This window comes from Zootermopsis nevadensis, unplaced genomic scaffold (assembly GCF_977971745.1).
Source record: "Zootermopsis nevadensis isolate Lab colony 2312 unplaced genomic scaffold, Znev_1.0 Znev_ptg000025l, whole genome shotgun sequence".
NCBI lineage: Eukaryota > Metazoa > Arthropoda > Insecta > Blattodea > Termopsidae > Zootermopsis > Zootermopsis nevadensis.
Window position 1 is genome coordinate 14,019,695 of NW_028259157.1, and position 18,559 is coordinate 14,038,253.

General features: G+C 46.6%; 1 protein-coding gene across 5 annotated transcripts in view; it reads left to right on the forward strand.

The window, feature by feature from the left end:
* Ephrin (ephrin) overlaps positions 1–18,559 on the forward strand; it is a 516,038-nt gene that overhangs the window by 472,353 nt on the left and 25,126 nt on the right. The window lies entirely within an intron of this gene.

The window sequence follows — 18,559 nt, forward strand, 5'->3', positions numbered from 1 at the left end:
TCTCTTTGGCATCTTCATCTTATGCTGATTCTGAAATTCTGAACTAATTATGTCTCCTACCTGAGCCGGCTGTCACAGCCACCGTCAGAGGCCCTCAGTTTATTTCACCTTCCACTGACGGGTAGCGGAGTTTACCATGGCAGATTGTTTGTCAGTAACCAGCTTACCATCCAACCAAGACCCTCTTTGTGCAGTTTTCCCCAGACTCATAGCAGAGAATCACGAAATATTTAAGAAATTGCTTTAATTGTACATTTTAACATTTATACTTCCCGTCAGCTTCAGTTCTTTTAGGTCGAGTTGAGTTTGGATGCTTTCTTATGAAGCGTGTCGTACAAGTTCGTACGTAGGCCCAGTCGCCTTGCTGCTGCTTCTTACTTCGGGCCGAGAGTTTCACGTATCTTTGAGGGAAAAGCACAGCATAGAATTGAAAGGAAGGATTGTTGTGAATTATTCTTGATGTGGAATGACGTGGAAGACGGCGATACCCGGGCATTTCTCTGGAGGGAGACTGAGAAGCACGCGGAAAACCTCGGAAGTGTGCGGTCTTCCTTCAGCCGTGTTCTAAATTGTTTCTTTAGAGAATTACCAGAATGCGTGGATCTTTATCCCCACGCTGTTTAATAACTCTTCATGTCATTTGTTGTCTTCCAAAGAGTCCGTTCGCGTGAGATCGCTCAGCGAACAAAAGACGCTAATTCTGTAATTCGTGTTGCAATTAATCTCGACTGTCACACGGGTCCTCGCCGCTGATCTGATCGGGATGGAACCTCGCCAACATTCCTCTAGCCGTGTCCTTGGATTGTAGTCTGTTGTTTGAGCGCACTGCGTGTAAAAGTACAACATTATTGGTCCTCCTCGTCTGCACCTCACGCATTTCGCATAAACTACGTCTCAGATTGATTTGTCTACCTTCCTAGCACCTGTCATGCACTCTGCCCTCCCCCGAACTCCCTCATAAGATCAGAGATTTAGGAAGGATGATGCTTAAAGACGCTTTATTTCTGGAGCGAACAAGAGCATTATTTTGCTAGCTCGTCTTTTTTCATAATGACACGCGGTGACAAGTAGAAGTCACAGAGACGTCGAAATTGTGATTTTTTGATTAATGTGTTTCGAAATGATTTCGATAGAGACATTTAGTAGTAATCTCCGCAGCAAGGAGAGTGATTTTGATGAATTTAAACCTGGAGAAGCTTGCAGTAGCAACTTGGAACTTGTGCCGAAGATGCGTCTTCATTGCGAAAGTTCGGTTTGCTTTTGCTGTTTAGGGAAAACTATTTGCGCGGTTCGTAGCTCTGATGTCCTTGATGCAGTTAACGCAGGTTCAGAAAACTCTTGGGCCCTGTCACAGTAATTGCGTTTCTCTGTAGTGCCGGGAGGGAATTTCAGGCCCAAGGCTGGGTAATCAATACATTGTGGTACTCGCTGGTTTTGTTTGGACGCGACAGGTGCCGAGAAAATAATGTAGAATCAAAAATTCTCCAGTTTTACAGAGAATACCTTCTTCTTCCGAATTAGAAACGAAGACCTTCTTTGACTTGGTCGTTCTTTAGCGTCGCTATGGCAACAGTTGATGGATTGGCCCTTTGTAGGGCCCACTGCTAAGAAAGCATACCACTTGTTTTAACAGCCAGCAATTCCCTGAACAGCATTTGCCGACTGATCTCTGTAATGCAGACAGGTCGTGTTTTATGAAAGTTGCTCTAATGCATTTTACTTCTAATGCCCTGGTATCATTAGGCAAGTTGCAGTGACATTTGATGGCGATGGTGAACCTTGGAACTCCTTAAGAGGGAATTACTAGGCCAGTTGAATAATTATCGGCTACTCAGGACACTTGGTAATGTTTAATTTAGTTACGGAGCGGTATCGATCGATCGATCGGTGTGTCACTTCGATATCGATAAATAGACACGTCAGACTTCCTCCAGATGTATTAATCGTACGTTCAAGTGAGTAAGGCGATGTGCATGGAACTGAACATTTGTTAGAATTGCAATTCGGAGGAAAGAATTTTAGGATGCAGACTGCACTCGTTCTCCTGCACAAAAACGTTCGGTCTGAGTGAAGTCGAACCAGGTCGACTTGCTTTGCTCGCATTTTTGTCACACGGACTGTTCAGTGCCCAGCTAGGAGTTGTGAAACGAGGACCGAAATATTTTGAAAGTAGTGGCCCTGGAAATTAGTTTATTTATCTTGAGGCTCGCCTTTTTGTGTAAACAGGACATCTGACTTCCCATTTTGACGGCACAAACCGCTGAGCGTCCTAAATGAGTCATTGGGAATGTCCCCGCCTCTGACGTCTGTCTTTTGTTTCAACGCCGTTATTTCCGTGCACGCACGTCAAAGCTGCGTGTCCCCCGATCAGGCTGGCACCTCTCGGTGTGTTTCGGAGGCGTCCCTCCAGGCTGGAACAGTTCATGAGCATCTTCCCGTATCATTCGACGCTGTGCTTGAAACAGCATCGTCACATTGCCCCAGACTTTGTTTCTCGTTTTGTTTTGTAGTAATTGATCCATTGAACGGCGCTGTGTTTCTCCGTTCAGCTTCAGCACGGCTTCAGAAGCGAAATGAAAAGCGAGAAAAGAAATTCTCCTTCAGACCTGAAACGTCCACGGATTCTGGACAAGAAATGAACGTTTGAGCCCGCTGTCGTGTGTTCCCCGGAACTCGGGCCCTGCCGGATGACCGATCAACCAAACGCTTGCTCTGTTTGGCTGCCTTGTAACGCCTTTGACTTCCATTCTAGGGGAACCCGGATCGACCCTAAGCAGGTTCTTCTTGGCGTTCCTCGCAATTCCTTTTGACGAAAGCCGGAAAAGGCCACGAGCAGATTTGCAGTTCGCCTGGCCCACTGAACGCAGAGCGAGGGCGTCGTGCCGGCGACCAACAGGTGTTGGCACGAAGCGTCCGGTCCATACCCAGCCCCAGGATTTGAATACTAGAAGCTGAAATATTAAGCCGACTTTATCGGCTGCGCGGGCAGAATGTTTGCTCAGATAGCAAGACGCGTGTTGCCGGATTATAGGCGATCTTGGGCCGCCCCGAGATAAGTCTAATTTGGACTTCCGCTTTAATCGGCTTAGGGCTGACGTGAGGTGTGTTCACGATAAGCTTCTTTCTCAGTGGCAGGACAGAAGCGAGGTTGTCGCCGGGCGAGTATCGCGACGGACTTAACTAGCAGCCGTTCCGAAACGCTGAGACCCAGAACACCGAACTGCGTAAGGTTCTTACGAGGAAGGTGCAACATGGGATTAAGTGATTCTTTGTTTCCTTGCCGTATCGCTGTTGTTATTGAGGCGAGTGGATGCAAATGGCGTGAGATGTGTCGTATGTGGGAGGCGATAAATTTTATTGAAATTCTGTCATGTTTGTCTACAGACAAACATGACAGAATTATGTGCGGCCAATCTTTGCTTTTGTTGTAGAAATATGAACTGGGTGAAACCGGCTCAGTTTGTTCCCAACTGGCGGGATTTTGTGTTGTCGGTTATGAGTACGTTTCCACACTGGGGAGTTTCTCGATCAGCTGTGCCACTGTCAGCTTCAAGGAGGAGCCTCTGTCAATGACAGTTAGCTGGTATTTATAAAAACCGCTCTTTTACGAAGGAAGTTTGCGGATATTTCAGACGTCCGTGGCGTCGCGGCGCCAGTTTAGGTACTGAAGCGTCCTCAGGTTGCCGCGTGGTCTGGCAATCAGATTCAGTTATTGCAACGTTACCGGTCGTGACCAGTCGAGCATTTCCACAGTCGGCAAAGTGTCGCCTAGATTATTGTTTGCAATTCAAAACTACGTGATCTCATTTACTGCTCAGACAATTGCATTGCTTATAACAGTATTCAGAACTAATAATGCCTCTAGAATTGTATGAAGCTGAAGACGGGGATATAACCAGAACCCGGAAAGGTGACCTCACAATTCTCTGGCTGTTTGATCTCCGTTTGTACGCGCGGATTCATCATCTGCTGGATAATAGTCATCGTCCCTTTCCCTGCTCCAGCCTCACTTAACATTGCTTACGTCATCCTGAGGAATTAATAGGTAATGCGTATTATGAGCCATTATATGGGTTTTAGCGGCGTAATAACCCGTCGACTGCTTTATAAAGACCCGGTGTTTTTTCGGAATGTAGATCAGGGCTGAAAGTTTGAATGAAGCCTTCAGACCGCTCAGTTGCCACCTCAACTCTGCGTTTTAGTATGACTGGCAGAATAAACAGCGTTAACCACTTGATATTTGTAATGGTGAAGTGTTCTCTTACCGGTACGGACTGAATTCTGAAATAATGTTTTGATGAACTTTGACTTCAGTGGGTTAAGCATCACGTATCATGAATGTCGGACCCTACCTGCCTACAATTGTTTTTTTTTTCCGGCTGTTCGAGTGTCTTATACGTAATCATACTTCACTTGCTCGGCGGATCCAGGAATGTAGGTACAAAGCAAAGTTTGGCGTGTGTCGAGTCGAGTCGAGTAGAGCCTGCACATCTCGTCACGATTCTAGCGAAATATAACGGTGGTTCGTGACCCCTTGACTGAAGAAACGGGTCAGCGATTATTATTATTACTACTATACTGTGCATTGTGTTGTGCCTTGCCCACCGCACACAAGTTCTTCTTCGTCCTGGGCTGCGTTGCTATCACACTCCAGCGAGTCAGCGGAAGCTCCCGAACCGATGACGTTCGACCGCTGCTGCTGTTCTGGGTCTTGAAGCCGTGCGCACTCGTAGGGAGACCTACCGCCTCCATCTTCAGCCCGGATCAGCAGAACATATTCTCAGCTGTGAGAACCTCAGATCTGCGGCAAAAATGAGATGGCTGAATTACGTGGCAGAGAAGAAGGCGGTCGTGGCCTATTTGGAGCTACTTCCAGCGCTGGAGTGACTGAGAAAAACAACGAATGTGTCAGTCGGGGCGCCCCGCGTGATTCGTTCCGGATTGAAACCCGTCGGCTGTCTCCCGAACACAAGTTACAGGCGGTCACAAGACGCTGAACAGGTCGTAGGTACGTGGAAGCTCCGGTGGGTTCCTTCGCTGTGGGCGGCGTCGGTTTTCCGAGGTGCAGGCGCACGCCAACTCCAGTCCCTGTACAGACAGGCACTTTCCAGCTGTCCTCACGTCACCCCTGACGATAATGGCAGCATGGTCCTGAAACGTAGGCCAGTACCCACGGGGGAGGATCAACTTTTTACTTCGACAGAGCGGCCGGCACGGGGCGATGAGACTGCGAACAGACGTCAGAGAACCGGTTGAGCCACCGAGTTGGCCAGACAGTGCGTCGTTCAGGCCTGAACTGTGAACTTCTGTGATTTTGAGACACGTGATCCGTCACAGTTGCGTCCTTTGTCGTGTGTGCGTCAGGAAGGAATTTTTCGTCACAGACGAGAACAGACTATATTTAGTGTGTACAATGGAGTTCGTTCCCCCATCTTGAAATTTTACTCCTTGGCGAGGGGTGTGGGGGTGGTGGTGGTGGTGGGAGTCATAATCCTCGATTGTTAAGTCACAGCTGCCCTCGTGAGCTTCTGGAATTGAAGACCCTGCAGGTACACGTCCGTCACAAAATAGTTGAGCAAATAACACGATCTCTGCAGTGAGCATTAGACCTGCATCTGTCATTGAATTTGACGCCCGGGTGTTTTGTTAAAATCTGTCGATACGTCACGGCTTTTTGCTAACTTCGGAAAATAAATTCGTCCTCTTCACGCGCCCATACGCCCGTCGTCAGTGCCGATATTTTGGGGACGATGATGATGAATCAGAATTTTATTCACGAAGAAATTAACAGCAAGTTAAATTCCGGGAGCGGTTGGAATCTTTTGTCTTCCCGTCTCGTACCGAAGCCACGTGAAGGCAAAAATGCCTCCTGTTGTATGCGGGGTTGTAGGTACCAAGGTTTCGGAGGAACATTTTATCTCCATCGTCAGGGCTGTGGATGGAGACGTTGGTATCCAAATATTCTGCTTTAAGTTCGTGTCCTCACTCAGTTCGATGTTTAACATCTCTCTGGAGGAGCTGTGTTAGGGCAACAAGACGAGGAATGTAACAGCGAACAGCCACTCACACTTTCTGATTCGTGCTAGTAACGAGATGTGATTAATGTTCTTTGTTTTTCCTTTGTTTCAGGTAAGTACGTGCCCTCACCGACAGACACAGACAGATAGGTGCTTTATTCGAGGGTGCGAAGACCTCGGTAAGACACAAGATACACTTTTCTCCTTCAGATGCCTTGTGATTTAATGCACTTCGGATCTGGAAATGGACCTTTTCGCTGTGTTTCTGAGAACATCTTTTTGAACCTGCATTTAGCAGCTCGAAATGCGTTCCTATCATTTTAATTTAAGCTCTACTCGGTAAAGTACGTTACAGACGGAAATATATAATTTTGCATGTTTCCCGGTTAATAATAATTCAAGCCTAACCTACGATTCCTAATTGTAATAGTTGTGACGCTGTCTGGCATTTTGCACTAATTAGTCCTTAGGTCCACCAAATTTTAACACGGAGTGGAGGGGCAGCCCGTGACTAGTTCCCGATCCTTAAAGCCCAGTGGTAACTATATGTACCACCTGCTTCAATAGCATTTGTCCCACTGGTTCTCACTTTAAAAGCGTTATTATTTTTCGTTTTCTTTGCGGTACGGGATGAATGTTTAAATAGTAATACTGTTAGATCAGCTCGCGTGTGTCTCGGTGCACGCAGAAAGGCAGAGAGAGAGAGAGATTAGTTGGACGCTGAAATGCGGGTTCACCCGAAACGCCGCACTTTGGCGCCGTGCTCGCTGTTTGTGTGTGACCGAGGTTTGTAAGTAGTCGATTCCCTAAAACAGCGGAACGTGTCTGAGGCGCGAACGGATCAGCGCGTTTGGTATTCGACGCAGGAGCGGCTTCCGAAGACGCCGCCGCCCTCAGGTTTCTCGGGATTTGTGCATCCACCGTGAATATTGATAAGCTTATTGCTAATGCAGTGCGTACTCTAAAACTCAGAGACGTGTTCATGAGGAAATACTCGAAACAAACGAGAATGACCTCAGTTCTCTAACATACTTTCTGGGCGTATGGCAGCTCGAAACACGTTAAGAAGGAGAGCAAAATTGAATGACCCAGACGTAGATGGGACAATAATAATACTTCTTCAGATAATACAGGAATTCTGTGTATTTGTGCACCATTCCCGACGCCGTTGAAAGCAGTTACTACTGGCGGCTTCCAGGGTTCGATTCTCCGAAGGGCGGAACCTTTTCTCGTCTGGGGTAAAGTGTTACCTACTGATTGATGAAGTGCAACCCATGGCTACGAAGTTCATCATTGACCAGCGATTTGCTTGTCATTCTGGTTAGCCTGCGTCAGGACCGTCTGGATTCAGTGTCAGTCTTCGGCACAGAAAATGAAGAACATTCCAGCCGTGCGGAAGATATATGAGAAAAGTGAATTTGTGTACATTATTTCGAAATAGCTTCCAGAACAAATATTCTTTCTCAGTGGTGTGATGACAGTCGAGCATCTTGGGAAGAATTCAAGCGATGGGCCTGCGTAGCGTCACGACGCCGTATAACCAAGTGACGGCGATTGGTTGCAAATCACATGTACGTACAACCTGCCTGTTGCCGGATCATGCATCCTGTCGAACATCGGTCAGTATGTACCATCCCAGAACCTGAAACCTCGCAGAGGCTTGTCGCAAATTTTCCCATCAATTTATAGTTAATGCACATTTTAATTCTGGCTACTTTGTACTTTGTGCAGAGCGTTTTGCGAATTTCCTGGATTTATTTCCGTGTAATTTTCTGGCGAATTATTGCTTGAAGCACAGCAGTGCGATCAAAGCTGCTTCCTGACCGTTGTCTGGCTTCTCAGGAACGGTGCTTAAAGCAGTGTCCGTCCCGGTTTTAAAAACAAACGGGTACCATCGAGTCGGGACCGACCCCTAGTGACATTATGAACAATATCCCTCCATCCTCTTCCACTCCCTTTGGACATTGAGCAGATTGCCCGACTTTCACGACATGGGGGTGCACTGAAGTGGCTTGCAGCTCAACCTTGCACAACATGGCCGACGCTACCGCAACTTGATAATATGGGCTCATGAAGTGGTGTAAGAGAGTATCGCTTCGAAAAATATTATGCTTTCGGAAAGCAATTTTGCAGGACGTCAGACAAATTTTCCGTCTTCGCGACGGGATTTTCATTTGTCCCACATAAACGTGGTCGAACATTAATAACTTCGCGGCCCCGCTGTTCAGACAGGATGTTTATAACGAGGAAGACGGGCGGATTGCTTTAAACAAAATCTTTGGTGCGGGGTAAGAAGGGCTTAAATTCGATACAAGTCACGTTTGACTAAAGCCCTTCTTGCCGAAGATTGTTCTTTCCCGTTTGCTTCATCTGCCCCTTGCCCTGGTGTTGAATTCAGGAGGGAAAAGCCAGAGTGATGGAGGCAAATGTTGGGTTAGGTTAGGTTAGGTTGCAGAAATGGCTGATGGGGTCCTCGCAGTGATCCTCAAACACAGCTGCTCTTCACGAGTGAAAGAAACTTCTTCGTCGGGCTAACTTGGCATTTTCCAGCCCTTGTTGTGTGATCTTCAGGGGTTGTAACGTCGTTAGTCTTGCAGGTGGTTACCATCGTTTCGGTGGAACTTATCGCCTCCGTCTTCAGGAATGCAATTAACTCTGTGTACCACGCGGTTTAACATTCACCCACAGCATATGTATATGCATTCGCGTACAGTGATTCCTTTAAAACAGCATAAACTAGTTGATCTTTGTGATGGAGAATCGCTTGCGAATTTTTTAATATCATTTAAGACACTGTTTGGAGTTTGAGCGAGTCTGTCGCAGTTGAAGGGATGCCGTAGTTCATTACTAAATTATTAGTTTCGTACAGTGTCTCGTGTTTAAACCAACACGCGCCTTCAAGGCTCTTGTCTCTGGGAACACAACTACGAGGCAGCGCCTTCGGACAACAGACCCTCGTGTGTTGACACGCGCCGTACAATTTCCGGGCAGAACGATTTCGTCATTTTTCCGTTTCGAGGTCTTGCATCACGGCGTCCATCACTTGTTGGACTTCCCCCCCCCAAGTTTGAATGCGGTGGCTTTGGAACTGATCTCCAGTTCAAGTGCCCACATCTCTGTAATTGTGAGCAAGTTTGAGGCTAGTTTCTTTTTGCTGAGTCAGAAACGTAACAATTCTTATCGTCACCTAAGTAAGCGTATATTTGAGGATAGGCGTGTAGCAATTGAGGAATCAAGGGACCGAACCCCTCAAACCAAGTGACTTTCTGGGAGGTTAGGGTATACCAGTCCAGAACTCCTGTAACTGGTGGAATTAAAAATTTGAACTGGCCAGCAAATCACGTGTGAAAGATCCCACGCTAGCAAGTCATGTGTGGAGGTTCCCACGCTAGCAAGGGATCTGGAACTTAGGTCAGAAACACGTGCAGTACTCGAGTGGAGACAGTCGACAGCGGGCTTTCTGCCAGTAAACAAAACTTTTGTACCTGTTATGGGAAGTTGTGTAATAGAGGATCCAAATTTCAAAAGTTAAAGTATTCTGTGTTCTACTTTAATTTGTTGTTCCTAATTTGTTTATTTATAAAAAAAATACCACGTCAACCCTGAGGTCATCCTTGTTCCCCACTGACTGTAGTTCGGGATATAACTCTCTCTTGCCGTAGGAACAAAGAAGGTGACAGGAAGTGAGAAAATAAAGTATAATTATAAAAGTGGCGCCCAACTTTGGGGTTATGAGGATCGGCCACAACGCCCTGTATCGACGTCGAGATTATACAGAAGAGCACCGGTACGACACTGCAAGTGTCAGGGGAGCATCAAACCATCCCCCGCCTTTCCAGAAATCTGCCGACTTCGAAGTGAGCAACCAGATTCAGGGATTCCAGCACCCGCGAGGAGACGTCGCCCCGGGGAATCAGCCGCGGACCCTGGCAAGTCAATTTAAGGAAGTTTGGAGCGGGGAGGAAAGTCCACATAAGCGCTACGCGACAACCCTTCGGTCACTTCAAGCACAAACAACCCCCCCCCCCCCCCCCAGTGTGTGCATGTGAAATAAAGAAATAGAAGTGAAAGGAAATCGTGAAATTCTTAGTTAAGTGTAAAGTGTGCTCAGTGAAGTCAACCCCACCAGCAGCAACATCAGCTTCGGCAAACCAGGTTAGCACAGTGTTTAGTTAATTAAAATGTATAACCAGAAACCGCTCAGTGGACGTAGCTCCCTCAACACAGAGCCTGAGATTGAGATTGGCATAACATCCCCTAGCATTCGTGGTCAACCATCTCCAGTAGATGTTATCGCGATCAGACGGGGAGAGGGTACAGCAGATGAGGGACAAGCCAGCTTTACGGTCAGAAACCAACTTATTAACTAATGATTCCTTACAGAGAATTATGGACCTAATATAGAAAGCAACGAGGCTCTGAAACAAAGCTTGAAAGATGAGAATGCTAAACTATCGAGAAAGTTAGAGAGGAAACTAGCAAAATATTTCGAGGCGTCCCTACGAGAACTGTCGACCAGGTTAGATGCGTCCATAACGGCTTTAAGGAACAGGACAGAGGAGTTGGGAGCACAAGACCAGGGACGTATCAAATGAGGTATTAAACACAGAAACGAATGTAAACAAAGAAAGTGACAGGCAGTGAGAAAGTTTTAAGGGTAACCCTGAGAATCACTTTACAGAAATAGGACGTGAAGGCGCTGGCTGAGGATAGTGGTCGCTGATGTGCTTTTGTCAACGCTGTGATGACCTTAGTAATATAGGCAATTTCTTTTTGAACCGAATAGTAACTGTCAGTGTCTGAACGCATACCCGCCCACCAGATTCCAGCATTGAATGTCCTCGGAGGAGGGCACCAAATGAGACAATACACCGACTGGTAACAGAATTTAGGGTCCTTGAGCGACAAAGCAGCTGAAATGACGGCTCTACCGATCTCAAAGATTTGCATCAGCTGCACCAAATGGGTCGCGTTTTAAATGGAAGGCACTTGAAATATCGTGGTACCTAAAATTGGTGTAATTAGTGCAGTTCGCCCTTTTTGACACATTTACAATTCTAAAGGTGTCCTTCGCGTCAAATCACGGCTGATTACGCCAGGAGGGCGACCAAGGAACTAACAAATGCATCGGTGGTTCGAAGCCCCGACACCGACTGAGACCGCCTAACGAGAACTATCATTCGACGTGCCCGAATAAAAGTCTCGACTGTTCGCGTCTGCCCACAAAACAATGTCTGAGGTGTGGAGCCGACGACTCTCGAACCACGCAGTTATTTTGGATTGCAATCTCTGCATTTTGTTTATTGCCCCTGTGAGTCTGTTTTCCAGCTTATCTCCGAGATTTCCTATAACCCGGAAATGCCCCCATTAAATTACAGGCAGATTGGCAGCACGTAGAAACCCCCGTGCGAGGAAATTACCAGTTGCTGCCCCTCCTTCGGCTGGGGCGAGGACCGCTCGGCTTTTCGATACTACGGATCTTTAATTGAATACCATAAAATTCATTACCCGAACATTGAATGCTGAAGACAACCCTTGTCTGAGACTTGGGAGGTTCAACGCAACCAAATGTTTCGGTGATTATTAAACCCATCTCGTGTCTGCCGTGTGTTGGATTTGTGTATCCTTTGAGGTTTTCACGGAGGCTCAGACGTCCGTCGATGTTTTGACGCCGCGTAAACTTGTGGATAGGTAACCGACGTTTCGGAGAAACACTGTCTCTATAGACTTATTCGTGATTTTCGTTTTTAAGTGTCTGGCATGTGTGAGGGGTCTTGATCAAAGTTTTATTTGTAGTTCAATTGCATAGTTAGCTTGTCCGGGCCAGTGTCTTTGAACGTCGGTAAACTTCGACCAGATCACACTCGGGGCGCTACAACCCAGAAGACAGCAGTTGATAACAAGGGAAGACTTTAAAGTCACGAAATTTTTACCAGCCTGTCCGTAACTATTTTTGTTTTGTTTCGTTAGGCCAAATATTCTTCTCAAACACGCTGACTCTGCGTTCGTCCCTTGATGTGAGCGACCAGGTTTCACAGCCGCGCAAAAGAATGCGTAAAATGCAGTTTTGCGTCTTTTAATCTCAAGTAGACTGGAAGACAAAAGATTCTTAACCGCGTGGTAGCAAGTATTCCTCGAATTCGTCTGCTCCTGTTAGTTGAACGTACGGCATACGTCATGCGATAATTCTGGCTCTTGTTGTTACAGGCATCGCGTTCGCAGAGCTCTGTCGTCTGCAGGCTCGCCCACCGAGGCCACCAGAGCTCTGTCCTGCTCCTGTGTCCCGTGATTATTAACGGAGCAAATTTAATTTAGTGCAGCGATGGACGCACACATTAAGCCATTTCAATTTACTAAAAGCGGATATTAAGAAATTTTTGCTTAATTTCGCTCTGATAAATTAATATCCACAGAAAGCCATTACTGGTGTGAAGCGTGGTCCAGCTGGAATATCCCCTAAGTGATAGATGGGCTCTGGCTAGATTTCACGAAATACTTTAACTTGTGTAGCTAACAGATGAGTAATTATAAACTTTGCCGGAGTACGCGTTACGGGATCAGCTGTTCAGTACATGGAAAGTTTTTCATCGCCGCATCAAACACCAGTCATTGTCCACTTCGGGATTTTGTTGAAACAACATTATCACACGAATATCTTCATTTCCAACCGCTCTTCAGCTCCGGGTGAAACATCAGACACGTCTTTAAATCTGCTTTTCACCCGGAATTCTTAAGGCAGGAGGAAAGGTCCGTACCTGCTCGATGCTGATTCGTCTTACGTCCACGGTCTGTACGGCAAGGACCCAGGACAGCGCTGGTCCGCCTCGCATCGATCTGCAGTGTCGGGAGCACTTCTACGACGCCCGTGTTCTTCAGCTTTGCGTAACCGGATTGCAAATACACCCGAAGGCTGTGGCCTGGCAAATAGTCTTCAGCCTAAGGGAAAATGTTTTCTTCCTCCTGCAGAATGCAGCCCACTCCACCCTCATCCGTCAATATGGCGATCGAGCGTCGAGTGAAAGTGTCTTCTTTACCGGCGTGTTAGCGTATCTCCTCTTTTCGTCGTCGTGAATTGTACGCGCCGTCTCCCTCTTCCGGTGTATGTTGAAATTTAAGAATTTCTGTTTCGATGGCCCGTGCACGTGGAATTGAGCTGTAAAGCCGGAGACGGGTTCCCGCTCCGAGGCGCCGACCAACAGGTCTGCACGGCGTCCGGGGCTTGGTGCTGTGATGGCAGACGGACACAATGGAGTGGTCGTAGTGAAACAGCTGGTCTGACCGGTTGGTCCTGCCATCCTCCCTGTTCATCGAGGAAAAATCCTTGACCCTCTCCACCTCATAATTCTCTTGGATCCCGGCAGGCGGTGCTAGTGTGAATTCGCTCCGCCCCCTTCACGGCAAACTTTGGCGTGATTCGTTCAGAGGGGAGGGGAACAGTCCCATAGAATGTTTTTATGCCTGAGTAGTAGGAATGTCCGTGTGACAGATGTACGATGGTTCGGTTTTCAGGTGTAGATTTATTGTCTCTGTGCCCTACTGTTGGGCAAAACGCCTTTTCTTTTGGACTCAAATTTGTGCAGTTTTGGAGCTGAACGCGCACGACCTTGGAAGTTTCCGAAGTGCCAAAAGGAAATAATCCGGGCCGTGATTAAATGAGTATACCCTGATGATGCAGACAGACAGTTTTCAAGCGTTTGGAAAATAACTCCAGCACTGCTCGACCGCCCGTGAAGACTTCGTTTAATTTTTGACTTCGCCAAAAAATATTTTCTTGAACAAGCGTAAGAATGCATTTGCCGTCGCTGTGGAAACGAAGGCATTTATCTTAAGGATTTGAGGTTAGGTCCTCTCGTGCGCCACCCAAATACGTTTTAGGTCGCCTTCTGTGTCTGGGTTTATCGGCGAAGTTCTTTCTACCGTAATACAAAGTTCAACGAATTGCAATTTCCGTCAATGCAGGCCTGAGTTAGTTCGGTAAGCGAACTCACATTTCAGTAGCACCAACATGGCGGCCGCCTAAGATATGCGGTGTCTTTGCACCTTTCCTCAAAATATGTGTGTACGGGTCACGTTTACAGCCAAGTATTTCTGTCTCTCCCGTTTTACGTGGTTTTACTCAGGCTAATGCTGTGCACTGCTTGCTGAGATGTAGATTTTCGGTCTCAGGATTGTCGCGTTTTTTCGGAGCTGGTTTTAACCTAAATCTACCGACCCCCCCCCCCCCCACGTCTTAGGTAAAATCCGAAATTCTATAAAAATGATGAAACGGCCTTTGAAGGCCCAGAGACTCGTTGAGAATTCCGTGTGAACCGCTGGTGTGTTCTTGGCAGCAGTGCTACCAAAACGCCGGCATGGCACATTTGAACTCCCATAAATTATAAGTCGGTATCAAAGATGCGTATCCGGTCATTAGTTGCCATGTGGCGGCTTCCCAATTCTTGGACAGGACCCAGCATTTGGACTGAAGGCATTTTGTTCTTAGCCAAGGCAAGATTTTGTGAACTGCGAATACAGACGAGGCTTTGCATCTTTCAGCGCATGTCGTGGGCCATTTCTTTGACGGAATGACGTAACTCTGTCGTTCTTCCATGTCCTGCACTCCAGAGCATTGATCTTGGGCATCCCCCCCCCCCCCCCCCAGTTTGTCCAGAAAGACGATATGCACGTAGCAACACACGCCAAACAAATGTTCCGAGTCCGCACGGCGTCACAACCCGGAAGAACGTCGTCGTAGCATTCGAGACGTCGTCTTGCAGATGTTCGTTCGAGGCCTTCCTGATCCCGTGGCATGTTTGTCGGCCGACAAGCTCAAAGTCGCCAGATATGTTATCAAATGTAGCATTTTTTTTCTTCAAGTAATCAGTAATTTTAGTTATGAGAGGAATCCGGAGTTCTTGGAGATCACACAAGTGTCACTGCATGTCTCATTGCTGTAGACGTTGTTAAAAGCGAAACACAACCCATTTGGAGAATTCGTGTTATGTTAATGAATGCACAGTTGTTGTTGTTGTTGAATGTGCGAGCCGTTATGATTTTAACATGATTGTGCACGATGAATCAACCGAATCGGCTTTTGATTTGACGTCTGTTTCGACGTGCCGTGTCCAGTGATTGAAAACACAGCTTCCCAGGAAGCAAACCCCCTTTTATAACCCGACGAAGTGCACGTTTTGTACGAAACAACACACACACACACACATATATATATATATATATATATATATATATATATATATTTATCGCTTACGAAGTTTCGTTGAAAAACTTGGTCGGTAATGTTTGTGGATGCTAAATCAGTTTTGCGTGTGTTTAACTCGCTGTTATGCCACATTTTAGTTGCGAACCTTTAACGGAAGAAATCATTTGGAAGACCTAGTCATAGATGAGTGAGCTTAATATTGTGGGAGGCTGTGCCAGGCTCCAGCGAATCTTCGGGTTTCATAAAATGCGAGCTGTTTGTTCAGCAAGGTCTCTGCCCTCTGTCATTAGTTGGTTAATGGCGTGTTCCGGCGCGCCAAAAGTCAGAAGAACGTCATCTTCACCGCTGTGAAAATCTCAAGATCTCAGAGTCTTCGTGATTACCGGGGGATGATGGACTGCATGAACACATCTCTTAATATTGTTAGCATTATGTTAATTTGTGTTCCCACACGAAAGTCTTTGAACATTAGGTTTGATGAGAGGCGCTAATTGATGTGCTGGATGTGATCGACGGTGTCAGATTTCTGCCGTGGCCTGTAAACGTACAAATTTATGTTGTGGAACAACAGAACGTGGTATTCGGTCTGGATCTGGCCGCTGGTCGAGTCACGCAGACCAATTAACGGGGCAGCGGACTTCCTGGTAGATCCACAAGAAGCATCCCCTCTCGGGCTGTCGTGGTGGCCTCGCGCGTACAAAGGTTCGAATCCCACCCGATTCGGGACTCTCCTTCTACAGATTATCGTTCGTGTTATCATTGTTAAACACACACCCGGAGAAAATTGTATTCGGTTGATGTAGGACCTCCCATTTTCAGCAAGGCACTCACAGAATAATGTTGACCCCTTCCCAAATGTATTACGCCTTTCTCGAGACCTGTGGCGTTCTATTTTGCGTCGATGTTCAGATGTTTCAGGCCTGCACGTAAAGAACTGGCCGTTAACAAGCTGTTGTCCGGATTCTTTTAGTTGCCACCGTTTGGAGTATAGACGTCGAAATGAGTTGATTGCTTTGACCCTCCGGATCCTAGGGGCCGCCGTCTTATCAAGTCCGAGCCCAAAACGTATTATGAATTTCGTGTGATTCTCACAGTATTTCTTTAAACAGCGTTGACTGTGTTTTCTTTGACGAAAGAGCTGAAATTTTAAATATTTAAAGTGCGCTGTGTTTGTGTGCCGTCAATTAATTTTAACATTATTAGAGCTAAATGAGCCGTAAAACATGAAAGGAGTTGCGTGTTTACGTTGTTAGAATGTGTATTTCACAGATGCTTTAAATAATTGCCGGCCACCTCCTTCATTACACAGAACTGTTCAACACAAAAATATTAAATCTACAGGAACAAATAAAATGCTGGCTATAAAGTTCCCAACCAGAGGGTACCATGCCCCACAAGTGCGTGTGTACGTCAGCTTTTCCGAACGTAGGATAATTGTCTGATCGCTGTTACAGTTTCCGCTGCTGATGAAGAGCCGATGACGCTAAGAATTACGGAAGCATCTTCGAGTTCTTGACGTAGAGTTTAATTAATTTTAAACGTGTTTTACCAGAAACCGGCGTGTAGTTTTGCCCTGGCTCGTGGACAAGTGCATTGTAGCAATCTTCTTATCAACAACATAAAGCCTGTTTCTTCGATGAAGTTGAGGCGTTCTTTATGCTCGCTGGACGTTATTAAGTCCGGTTCATAAAGCACTGCGCGCGCAGCTTGTGGAAGGGCATCCAAATGCCATCCGAAGTGAAACTGAGAAGAAAATGGTAGCAGAGCGTCCTACCACAATCACTTGCTAAAACGACGACGAGAAATATAATTACTCCAAGTTAATGCTTCATAAACCTTCCAAATTTCTGATGGACGATGCTTTTTTATTACGTTTCAAATAACTGCACATCCGGTGATGGTTTGTGTCATTTGTGGAACATCAATTTCTTCGTCTTCCCCGTAAAAGCGCGCACAAACGGAGGCTTGAAATTAGCTGTTCGCGGTAAACGTTGATGGACTGAAGGATTTAAAAGCTCTGGTTTGTGCGAGAACGGGGGCCGACAACCTCCGCTTCGGGTGCTCGTGTTTCCTGGGGACAGGGCAGAGCGAACGTAGACCTTCTGGAGCCGAAGAGCTTATTCAAATTAGGGAAATAATCCCTCTTTATTATGTGGGGTCAAAATACGTAGTTATGGATCGTCAGAGAGCGTGGTACAAATAATTACCACCGGTCCTTAGAAGGTAAAGTACAATTTGTTCTATTCGTGGGTCAGCCTCTTAATATCACCGCTGCCTTTGGAGGAGCCTGAAATCTTCCTAAGTGCGCGCGTGGATGCTCTTCAAGATTCAGATCATTTGCCTTTGTTACACCGAAATAAATGCTGTTTAAGGAAATCGTCGCACTTTCTTCAGAGAACCAGACAAGACACATGAATGCACTCCGCAGAAAATTTTCAGAGTTGGCGAATGTTAAAGCAGGTGGTGCGTATACTTACCACCCGACCTTTAAATGTTAAACCGGCGTTTTCGGCCACATTACCAAGGCCAGCCCATCTCAGCGGCCCAGCAAATGGGCTAACTAGCAAACGAAAGAATTGCTTGTTAACTTTCAGCTGTTTCCGGGGCAGCACCGCACGAAGATTCGAACCGAGGAACTCTCGACTGATCCACCACTGAGCCGCTCGCGCTCCATTCCTGTTATCAGGTCAATAAACGTTGCGGAGTTTTTTAATGCTCTGTGCGATTGAACTAAGTCGAAATGAACCTTCCAGCTCTGCATTTTAAGGCGTTGAGAATTGAATGGTTTGATTTGTTAAACGGGAGCTCGCGTCGTCGATGTTGCCAGAATTGCCTGCCGGTCTGCTTCAACCCTTTCAAGGCCAGACTGCGTCCAGTGACTCATCTGTACGCGGCCTCAAAATTTGTGGTTGCGCCTCGTGCAACCTGGGAACGCGATGGTATCGCGGGAATGAACATTACAGACCGAATCTGGGGTCTTTCCTGCTTTTTCTCAGTCACAGAGAAGAAATCCATAATGTATCATAAAGAAAAACACAGAAAAGTTACTACGGGACACAGTCGTCATATAACGACAGCTGATAAATCCTTTAAAAACGCGGCAGAGTTCCAGTATCTGGGAATGGCAGTAACACATCAGAACTTAATTAATTTGTAAATTAAAAACAGGGGCGGGGGAAATGACGAGCGTTTTTGAAATTGGTGTCGCGAAGAGATGCAACGTGGCGTTGGATTGGATTCATCTGGCTTACGGATACGGTCCTGAGGTGGGCCCGTGTGAAGTCCCTTCGAGCTTCGAAGGTGGCGGGGAATTTCTCGGCCAGCTCCGCAAGAGAGTTGGTAT